The sequence below is a fragment of the Acanthochromis polyacanthus genome, chromosome 1 (assembly GCF_021347895.1).
Source record: "Acanthochromis polyacanthus isolate Apoly-LR-REF ecotype Palm Island chromosome 1, KAUST_Apoly_ChrSc, whole genome shotgun sequence".
In the NCBI taxonomy this organism is placed as follows: Eukaryota; Metazoa; Chordata; class Actinopteri; family Pomacentridae; genus Acanthochromis; species Acanthochromis polyacanthus.
In genome coordinates, this window is record NC_067113.1 from 41,273,236 (window position 1) to 41,285,123 (window position 11,888).

General features: G+C 40.3%; 1 long non-coding RNA gene across 1 annotated transcript in view; it reads left to right on the top strand.

Moving 5' to 3' along the window:
* The window catches only part of LOC127532983 (uncharacterized), a 349,442-nt gene that overhangs the window by 49,876 nt on the left and 287,678 nt on the right, over positions 1–11,888 (top strand). The window lies entirely within an intron of this gene.

The window sequence follows — 11,888 nt, forward strand, 5'->3', positions numbered from 1 at the left end:
TGTTGCACAAACACCTGGCTACTCATCTAATGTAAAAGAAAACATGATTGATCAGATCAGACCACCTTCTTCCATTGTTCATGGTCCACAATGTGACCCTAACATGCCCATTGTAGGTGCTGTCAGCAGTGGACATGAATCAGCAAAGATTCTCATACTATACTTGTTCTGGCACCTTTCTGGTCATAGCAGCATTACAGTTTTTAACAATTGGTGCTACATAAATACTTTTATGAGATCAGACCACATGGGCCAGCGTTCACTTACCGTTAAAGAGCTTTAGGCGGCTGTCACAGGTCCACTGGTTGTCCTTCCTTGGACCGCTCCTAGTAGATACTAACTACTGCATGCTGGGAACACCCCAAAAGATCTCATGACCCAGCAGTCTAGCCATCACAATTTGGTGCTTGTCAAAGTCACTTGATTGTTACACCCTGCCTATTTCTCCATCACATACTGCCTCTTACATCCCACCCATTGACAGGTACCATGACAGCAAGACATTCAGTGTTATTCACTTCACCTGTCTGTGGTTTTAATGTTGCTGCTGGTTGGTGTAGGTGGACGTCACTTGATGAATTTAACAAACTGATTTGTAGTGACAAATCCTCAGATGTCACTATTTTACTGATATCCTCAAGTGTCCTTTTGGAAGAACCTGATCATTTGCAGGCCTCAAGCCATGAAATGATGTGCACCATCAGCATCAATATTGGGGTTTTTGCACAGGATCTAATTGGTGCTATAATAAACACCTTAACACCTTGCATTGTTGGCAGCAGACGCAGTAGATCCGTGGATTCGTGCTCATCACACCAAATCTTCAGCCTGCCATCAACGTGTCACAACAGAAATCAATATTTGGAGCAGATGGCACTTTACCTCACTCCTCACATATCCAACTGTGGTGACAGGAGTGTAAGCCGGCCACTTCAGCTTTATCTTTTTGTTTGTTTATTTATTTATTTTTACCAGACAGGAGTGTTTCTCAGGACTATAGTCGCTGCACTGCACAAGGCTTGATTTTGTGAGATGCCTCTCTGCACATGAGTGTTGCTTCAGCACGTCTGTCCCCAGTGATCACGTTATTGCTCTTAAATCGCACACTCTGCCCACTGAAAGAAGCAAGCATGAAACATATGTACTCTAGTGGAGTTCTAAGGGTGAAAAACAGCCATCGAAATACTTACCAATCTGTACTCTATGCCATTTGATTTACATGGAACATGTGGGAGAAAAAAGGTGGAGTAAAATCCTCACCTCAACAAAATCAAATAAGCGAACAAAACACATTTAATTGCGCAATGCACCAGCCAATTGATTGAAACATTAACCTACAACAGACTGCCTTGTACTTATTACATTTATTACTGAGCAGGTAGCGCAAAGGTTCCAGAGGTTCATTGGAATGATGATTACCTGCAACTGTGAAGGGTGTGAGCTGAATTCTCAAACAGAGAAAATTCGTATGGATTCCTTATATTGAGTTAAAAGGCGACGAAACTAAAGCCAATTGAAACTGCATGAATTCATGATGTTATCCATAATCATGTATTTATGCATATTTTTGAACATTTACATTGCTTTTTATTTATATTCCACTGATCTAGATGACTGTATGTCTGTATCTTGAGTAGCTTGCACATAAATCTCCATGCTAGAAACCATACCGTTGTTTACGACATCATATGGGACTCAGTTGGTGCCAAAGTGGGCACCTGTTCATCAAATCTCCATCTGGCTTCGGAGAAGTTTAGAACTAGAGTTACGTGGGCAAGAGGGAGTTTCTGAAAGTCACTGAAACAAAATGTCAAAGTACAAATCAGGAGGGGAGTCTTTAGTCCGATTCCCCAGACTGTCCCTGTGATCAGCAGCTTGAACAACCACGGCTGGAAGCCACGCTGCACTCAACGTGCTCAGCCGTCAAAACAGCAATAATGAATCCGCCTTAATTTCCAATTAAAATGTTCCTAATAGCGTTGTGGTTTCATCGATTTCACTGGAAACGGCCGTTCAGCTGAGAGCATTTGCGCCGAGGCATCTAGTGGAATTGTGGATCAGGCTCATTGCACACTGGCTCCGAGCACAAACAGAGGAGGACCGATAAGTGAATCGCCCATAACAGATTTATGCTTATGCATGTGTGTAAGAGCATGTCGCAGCACAACTGTCTGCTTTTAAATGTCTGCTGCTGTCTTCTATATTTGCTCAATGGACTTTGGAGACACAGATAATGATGCAAATCTCCAGCCCACTGTGCTCTCCATCCGTCTCTCCTGTTTTCCTGAGCTGCAGAGAGGGTTAGGTGGAAGCAGAGGCCCACAATACTTTTTTATTTGACAGCTGACAGGCAGTAAAAATTTGCTGGTCATCTCCAGATTACTCTTAATTTGAGGTCAACCTTCTCTCCTGTGCTGCATTTTTTTCTTCTCTTTTCAACGTTTACGCATTCAGTACAAATGCACAAACACAAAAACACACACACTCGCACAACGCCTACGCAGTCTCGACTTACTAGTTTGTCTGTTTTGACTGACAAGACGGTGAGTTGACAATGTCAACAACAAAATGTGGCATTTCCCCCACGCTGGGTAAACTGCACCATTGATATAAAACACATTTTTTTAGTCGCTTAATCTGAGAAAAAGAAATAAATTCACAAGAAAGCTGTGCATAAAAGCACACACATGAGATGCATGCAAGAGATTTGTGGCTCTGTCCTCTGCTGATGCATCATCGGTGTACTTAAGCTACACTACTACATAGAAAGACAAACACTTGGCTTAGGTAGTCATGCAAGTTTATGGCCAATTTGTGCATGCTTGCAGTGAGAGCCATGCAAAGGATATATAGCACGTCTGTGGGCTCTGATGGCTACAGAAAATCTGCACCGAGGTTTAGTGTGTCCCCTAAAAATATTACGTGTACAGCATGTTTTTTATTGTGCTGCTGTCACAATCAGCTGTTGTTGTTTGTCTTGAACACCATATGGGAGCTTAAAGAGGTGTAGAGGTGTCTGGTAGGAGAAACAAATACTCATTTTCTGACTACATAATCAAAAGCAACCAGGAGTAATTTGGCTGTTTTCCAGCATTAGTCTGCGTATTTTCTCGGTATTGTTCACGGTGAAGTATTCTACGGTTTCTAAATTGAGATCAGTGAACTTTTAGTATCAGTGAAGTGACGTGTCTCGTCACAGGTGAAGTTTCTAAAGTGTTTGCAGCTTTGGAAAAAACATTCATGTTTTCCGTCAAACTGCATCAGAAAACAAGTTTCTTTTTTTCCTTCAGATTATTAAACCCCAGTCAGGCTTCAGCGTGTTCACCCAGTTCCAGGATGGCATTTTGTCGTGCATTGATACTGTCGTGTCAGTTGGAGTAGGTGACACAAAACATTTGCATTTGTCTTTAATTCAGAGAGGTGCACTCTTTGTGGTAAAAACACTTTCAAAGTGTAAATGTGAAGATGAAACAGAGAGAAAAACATCACTTGAATGCACTTGTTTCTCTTTTAAGTTTATGAAGTAGAATTCTTCTGTGATTGCTGCATTTTCTTTGACATTTTTTGAGATGTTTTATTCACCTGAAGGGACGGCAATGTCTGTATGTCCATCACTGGGGTCCACACTGAAAACAGCAGTGGATAAATTATTGTGAAATTTGTGAGGAAAATTGTAATAACTTTGGGAAACTTTTAGCTTCTCCAATTCTTTGATTTATGAATAAATCAAGCTCGGAACATTTGTTCTACTCTACTTACTTTGGAACAAAGCTCCAAAACTTAGGAACAGTCCTTCCTCATGTTTTGTTGTCACTACCAGTTCCAACTCCCGACTGAGTTTCAGTGCAGTACCTGTTTCTATCGGGTGCACAGTCCCAGTGACTACCCTTGAAATTTATAATACAGTGATATGAATTACTTTTATTTCATGGTTTTGTAGATTTTAGTTTGGTTTGTCTGATGCTGTGCAGCATTTTGTCCAACTTAGTGTTGTGTTCAAATGTCCATCCATCCATCCCTCCATCCATCCGTTTTCTTCCGCTTATCCATGGTCGAGTTGCCGAGGCAACAAATGAAGCAGGTCATTCCAGACGTCCCTCCAGCGACACTTTCCAGCTCTTCCTGGGGGATCCTGAGGCATTCCCAGGCCAGACGAGATATATAATCCCTTCATCGGGTTCTGGGTCTACCCTGGGGTCTCCTCCCTGGAGGATGTGTTTGGAATACCTCCACTGGAAGTCTCCCTGGAGGCATCCGAATCAGATGTCCAAACCACCTCAACTGGCTCGTTTTGACATTAAGGAGCAGTGGCTCTACTCCGAGCTCCCTCCGGACATCCGAGCTCCTTACCCTATCTCTAAAGACCTCTACACACTGTCCAATTTTAACAATCTTATGAGTTCGCAGCTCGCTACACTGTACAACATGAATCTAATGATCTTTGGGCAAGACTTGAAGTTTGCTGTGTGCAGACAGCACAATAAAAACGCAGCTGAATCTCAGCCTACAATGTACGTGAGTTGACGAGAATGCGCAATAAGCATGCAGCGTCCATCCATGAAAAATAAACAACCGAAGCATAAACGGAGCTCCTACAATTGCAGAGAAACTAGCGAAACATGAGTAGATTCAGTTTTTATTTATCTAATAACATAAACTAAGTTCTGTGGCGACTACTTACAGCGGTGTTTGTGTGTGTTTGCTAGCCGCTAATGTTAGGTTACTAACCTGGGAGTTATGTCCTTCCATGCTTTGTCTTTTTTGTCAGGTTGTGGTCTGAGCTGGAGGAAATGTCACAAAGGCTTCTGCTGCCACAACTCCACGAGGCTGTCTTCTTTGTATAAATCCCACATACTTGTTTGGATGCATTTTGACATAGTTGCCGCAAATCATCTATTTTGGTTTTGCGCCAGTTTCGCGCTGATCTGTACGTCACATCATCCTGCATTTCTATTGGTTAGTTAGTTGTCGTAGGTTGCAGCAGCAGTCACACTGTGAGATGATCACCCCGAATTTATGACTCTGTCAGAATTTTATTGCAGCTGATCTTTGATCGCAAAACCATGACAACGGCCGTCCTCGACCCGGTCTCACAATGCAACATAGGACCACCGATTTCGAGCCACGACCAAAGATATCGCCACAATTCTCACGATTGTTATCTTTCATCTAGGACAGCTGAAAATCACACAGTGTGTAGAGGTTTTTAAGACTGAGCCAAGCTACCATACGGAGGACGCTCATTTCGACATCTTATACCCACAAGCTCATTCTTTCAGTCACTACCCAGAGCTCATGACCATAGGTGAGGGTTGGAACATAGATAAACTGGTACAGTGAGAGTTTGGCCTTGCGCGTCAGCTACCTCTTCACCACGACAGTTCGGTACAATGCCCAAACCCTCGTCCATCTCTCGCTCCATTTTGTTTCTGTTCAAACGTGCCTTACGTAAACTAATTTGACTTGACGAGCACTCAGCCAGACATTAAATCCACTTTTTAAAGTTCAGGACGATGGGTAGCCTCAGGAATCTCAGATGTCCTTTAAAAGCAGCCCCCACAGCTACGCTACACAATACGAGCCAAATTCAAATGTTTCATCAAAATACACATGTTCCGAGTGATTTTCACTTCATCGGGCCCCCTCTTTGATTTAACGGTTGATTTCACGGTCGGCTTCCCTTCGGGTCATGAGACAGCCAAACTACAACCAGGGAAATAAGTTATAGATTTGTTGAAAATCTGTCATAAGCTCGACTAATGCATGAGGCGAAGGAGTCAATAATAGATTAGAAGGAGAGAAAGACGGAGAGATACCCAAAAGGCAATCAGGAGTCCGTATTAATTATGCTAATGATTTAGATTTGCTACTTCATTAACCACCATTTTGAGCTGGCTGATCACAAGGGTAGCTCCGCGTTAAGTCTCTGTGGCAACTGTGTGGAAAGAAAAGCAGAAACAGATGAGACACATAGAGAGATTGTGTGTGTGTGTGTGTGTGTGTGTGTGTGTGTGTGTGTGTGTGTGTGTGTGTGTGTGTGTGTGTGTGTGTGTGTGTGTGTGTGTGTGTGTGAATACATATGTGCTAATTATTGCATCTGGTAATTACTTTAAAGACATTCAGAAATCAATTAGGTTCCATTTCTAAGTAGATGTTTCAACTGACAAATCACCTTTATCACGAATGTTTTTAATTATTTCTAAAGTTCTATTTTCTGTTGGAATGAAATCACAGCTTGCATAATAATTTGTGGAGAAAAAAATTTAGATTCAGGAGATACTTTCTCGCAGTTTATGTTGGAAAACAGCAGGTGGGAGCAGAGTTCAGTTGAACTAAAGTATCACTTCTGAATATCTGTTCTTGCCAGAAGTCTGATTAAATCTCATGTTTTTCATGACTTTTGGGATGCTCTCGTGCATTTTCTCTGATGTTTGCACAGGGAAAAAACGCAACAAAGGTTTGGAAACCACCGACAGAATGGTACACACAGAATGATGACACCAAACTAATGGTCCTCAGCAGGATTAGTGATGTCTTGAAAGCTCAGGAATCGTCCAGGGATCTCATGCAGCCGGTGGCAAAACCAATTCCAGGACTAAATGAAAATGCATCGGCGTTTATTCGTTCCACATTTATCATCAGCCGGAATCACACGCTTTCTTCTGCGGCCATCAAGATTATTTTGCTGCCTCGACAAAGACAAAAGAGGGGGGAAAAAAATCAAATCTTTTTATAACACAAGAATGTCGCTGTCAACCAACCTCCCGGTCGCTCATTTTGAAAGCAATTTAAATGAGCAGAAATAAGATGTTAGGAGTTGGAGGTGGAGGGGAAAGGCGAGGAAGCGATGCTGTCAGAATGTGGCCGAGTCAGTTTATCTCCATGTTTGCCCACACTGCAATAATTGATTTGTCTTTGTTCTGTGTACACAAACATGGCAAGTGGCCTAGAGAGGCAGGCATCTGTCTGATTAACGGCGCTGCAGCTTTCACCGAGCATTTCGCAGACCTTCCCTTGCTTCTTTCCGTCTCCAGCTTCCCTCTAGATGTGCTCCTCTGACAGGACCTGACGCAACTCTTCACCTTCATGCTGCATCTCAGCTCCATGCTCCCATCGATCTCTCCCACCTGCTTCCCCCCACGGACTCCGCAGCAGCTTCGCCATTACTCACGCCATGCGGACGGGTTTATTTTAAACTCTATTTGAGATTCTGAGGTGTTTAAAAGTTCCTAAAAGTGTCGGGCAGAATTACAGGTGAATGTGTACGAAGTGACTCACAAGACGCTTAAAATGTTCCATGTTTTCATCTCGAGCAAGTGTGATAAAACACCAGCGGAGCGCAGGGAACGTAGACACCAAATTTATATATAATGTGATGAAGTTATACAGAGAAGATGATGTTTCATTTGGATGAACACTGAGGAGTTTTTCACTGCCAGTGTCACCATGCAGCAATGCTTTAGAAAAGGGTCCTGCTGATCAAATGACTGAATGTCAACAGTTTGAGGTTCTTTTTCGTGCATACAGCACACCAGCTGGAGTTTAACTGAAGACGGTGAAGCACTTCAGCCGTTGCGTTTGGTTTTACTTGAATTTGAGCTGTTTAAATAGAGGTGGTGGGGCTTCAATGTAACTTTACCCTGTGAGCCCCAGGCTGTTTTCAGAGAAATCTAACAAGCTTTACTTTCAACCCTCTAATCCTGAAACAGGCGGGAAGGTTTTAAAGAGCTGTTTTTAAAAATGCAAAAATGAGCCCATTGGGGTTGTTAACTTTCCAAAAAGGTCTTGAACTACTCATCCATGACATGTCATTCTGTAAGAAAATTCAGGGCTGCAGCGATCGATTATTTTAGTAATCGAGTATTCTATCCATTACTCTGGCAATTAATCGAGTAATCAGATTCCTCACTTGGCGTTTCAGCATTAAAGGTGGACGCGAGTGTGCTGGGAAACAGAAATATCTGTCCTGGTGGAACACGGGTGGACATCTGTGGTGCATGGTACATAAATAGTATAGTACAGGTGTATTTTACATATATAGTATAGTACAAGTGTATTTTACATATATAGTATAGTACAGATGATTGTATATATCAAGAGTTCGTTTGCAAAAACAGGTAACTCCGTTTTATAAATTTTCAGAAAACTAATTTTTTATTGTTTACTTTGGATAATAATAATAATAAGACTAATAATTTATCTATTCTATATTGTCATGTATTTTCTACTGAGTCAAATCTTCAGTTTGATTGATATTATCTCAAGTAAACAATAAAATATAAGGTTTTCTGACAATTTATCAAAACGGAGTTATCTGTTTTTGCAAATGAACTCTTCATATATAGTATAGTACAGGTGTATTGTACATATATAGTATAGTACAGGATTATTCAACTAAAACTCAAAGCTATGGGAACCCGACATTCAGCTGATGATGCAGAAATCACATAAATATGTTTTTATGTCTGGTCCGTTTAAGCTGCTGCTACTGCAGCTGATAGAACACAAATAAGAAAACCTGAGTATTTAGTACAGAGAATATTCAATCAGAAACTTTAGTTTCACTTTGATTTGGCCACGAATTAAAGGGATTTCCTTCATTATGAAACAGTGTCAGATCTACAAGCACTTAAACACAATATCATCTTTGAATATGTGAAGTCTTATTGTGCAGCTGTCTGTTAGAAACAATCAGCCGCATTGATCAGTAGAATAAACACATTACACGCATTTCATGTTAAACTGTGGGGGTGTTTCTGAGTCCCATCATTTCCCGCCGCCCGCTACATATTTAGATCCTGTGATTCGGTATCTGTACATAACGTACACACGCATAACACACGCCTGTGCTCAGCATGAGGTCATTTTGTTTGGGGTACATCTGTATTAAATGGACACATTCAAATCGCCACGATTTCATCCATTGGAGACGATATGACCGAGCAGCAAATGAGAAAATATTTAAGGTATGACTCTGCAGAGGTTTGACCTGTTATCATAATGAAATTACTTTAGTACAACTGTACTACAAATACATGTACCAATATGTGAAAGGTATCATTATAAGGCTCCAATATCCCTCTGTCTTTCCATGTGTTTCATATATTCCCAATTACTTGTTCATGAGTAATTCCAAGAGGAATGGATGAAGAGCTATATGCAGGTTGTAACTATGATTAAATCTGATTCAAAGTGTTTCTCTTGCCAACACTTTGTCACACAGACGAGTACGTAGCATCATTAAAAAGGTCAAGTTGTGAACTTTCATTTGATATGTACTGCAATGAATACTTTGAGAGCAATTTAATGCAGAACGACCGTGACGCAAAGTGCATGAGTCGGGTTTTAAAGGTTTAAAAAAAAAAAAAAAAAAAATCAACTATTTTTACATTAATAGACAATACGTACAAAACTGAAATTTTGCAATTAGCTAATTAGAATTGCTGGGTAATTTTATTAAAATGTGTCCATGAATGCGTCATTTTTGACAATACAGCAGTTTAAAGTGTGCTGACCGTTTTTATTGTAGAGCATGAGTTTAGTTTGTGTCACAACAGCCATAAAATAATGCTAAAAGCGACCATGCTAATATTTGGTATGACTGCTGTAACTACCTGTGGGTGACAGAGTATTTTCTGTGTCAGAGACGACTGTCCTATTATGATATGGAGCTTATTTGAATCTACACATTCAGACTAATCTAGTGGGAGTCAGAGCCAGTCTGTGATTTCTAATGGAACAGCTCGAGGCGGTAGATTGGTACGACAACAAAGATTAGAGTCTGCGGTCTTTTTTGATTAGGACTGAGTTGCTTAAGTTCACAAATACTGATTAGATCGCCCGAGGCTACGAGAACAGTAAAGGTAAAATTTGTCAAACAGAATGATGTTCCTTGTAGGAGAAAATTACCACAGTTGTTCATCCGATTCCCGGCACTAAACACCACAGGAATGACAGGACATGTCTATGTACAATAAATGGACTGGAAAATTGAAGCGAGGTGGAACTTTTAATCAGTGTTTTTTCTTTGTCACTGTGCTCTGTAATCAGCCCCAAAAACTTAAAGAGGAAGCAGATATTGGTTGCTAGGCTTCACCTAAGGCACCACTTGATAACAACTGGGTAGAAACACACTGCTGCAAACATGGACTAACTAAGAGCGTTTTCACCTTAAAAAATGATTTTTTTTTTTTCAAAGAGCAAGTTAAAGATCTCTGATCACACTGAAGAAAGAACTTTACCAGCATTAGGGGGGGATATATAATTGCGGGATTGTTTGTATCATAGTTGACCTTTTTCAGGCCGAAAAATCAACATGGCCGCCTACAACCAAACACCACATGGCATTTTTACACAAAGATTCTGCTAAATATTATATATACAACTGAGTAAAATTGAAAGTTAATTATAAAGATATTGTAGTAAACCTGTTAACATGCCATAAATCCACACTTGACTCACACACTACTTTATATTAAATAACTCAGAAAGCCTTGGAGTCTTTCCAGTCTTTTCTTCAGGAGGAAATGACATCATGTGGAGCAGGTCATGTGACCTGGAATTAACACACTTCCTTGAGAGGAGTTTTTGCAATGGGTAACTTGGCTGAAAGTGATACAATTTGTTATTTTCCATATAAAATTTGAAATATCTGTCATGACTGTCTCAACTTAATAAAAAGAACACAATCAAAACTATTTTTTGAAAAAGTTGATTTTATTATTATTTAGCTAATTAGAAGGTGGTTGTAAAGACATGACCATAATGAACACAAACATTCTTTTTTTTTAAAAATATTTGACTTTCCTTGCCCTGTAAGATAGCAATTCTTTTAACTAGCTACAATTAAGTCAGAGAGCTTTTCAAATGCTTATGAGGTGCAGAATAGTCGAACTATGCAACACCTGAAACCAGAGGTCTACCGACTGCAATTAATAGCAGCATGTGCTTGAACTTTTTAGAAAATTTAATGCAAACTATCTGAGCAATTAGTGTCTAAAGCAACAAGAGTGAACATGACAAACTACTTAAGTTGTATTAACAGCAGGCAATGTTGTATACGTACTCAGTTTTTTTCATAATTATCCATTTAAACAGAAATGCATGGGTGCTGCCTGATCATTATTCTGACAAATCCATGTGATTGCCTGACATATACTGGCAAAAATAAAAAGGAGCTAATGTGGAAATCGTAGGAAAGAAGGCAAAATCTGAAAGTGCTGAACTATCACCTCATTTATAATTGAGTGGAAACGTATTAATAAGATACTTCAATGTTTTTTGCTGAGATGGCCATGCCTACATCATAAATATGGTATAATAATAACTAGGGCTGAATGATACTGATTCGCAATATTATTTTTTTTTTAAGTCAAGCTTCAGTTCAATAGTCTCGGTTTAAAAGATTTAAAATGTAATGGAGTTTCTAAAGCAGGACTCGCACACACAACGAGGATGCCATGAACTTGACGAAACTGTTCAAACTCGGGGTCAGACATCCTGCAAAAACGTTATGAGGTTTGGCTGAACCGCTATACAGGTTTAGGACGTCCTCGACCTCCAGCGCTTCGTTGGAAATAGTTAAGTGGAACTCGTAGGTGATCTGTAGGAACAGAACTCAGACATAAGCCGAGAACACCCTGTCTGTTGATTAACGGGCAGCTTAAACAACCACTTAAAGTTCCAGTTTACTTCAAAAAACTTAATTACAGCATTAGTCACAATATTCACCAGCCACACCTTGATCATCCTAAATTGCAGCCTTTGTGATTCGCCAACTGGATTTTTTTTAATGAATTTCGATTTGAAATCGCTTCATTGTTCAGCCCTTATGATAAAAGTCTGTGGAAAAAAATTCCTGTTGGCAGAGACACTCAGCGAAGGTCGAC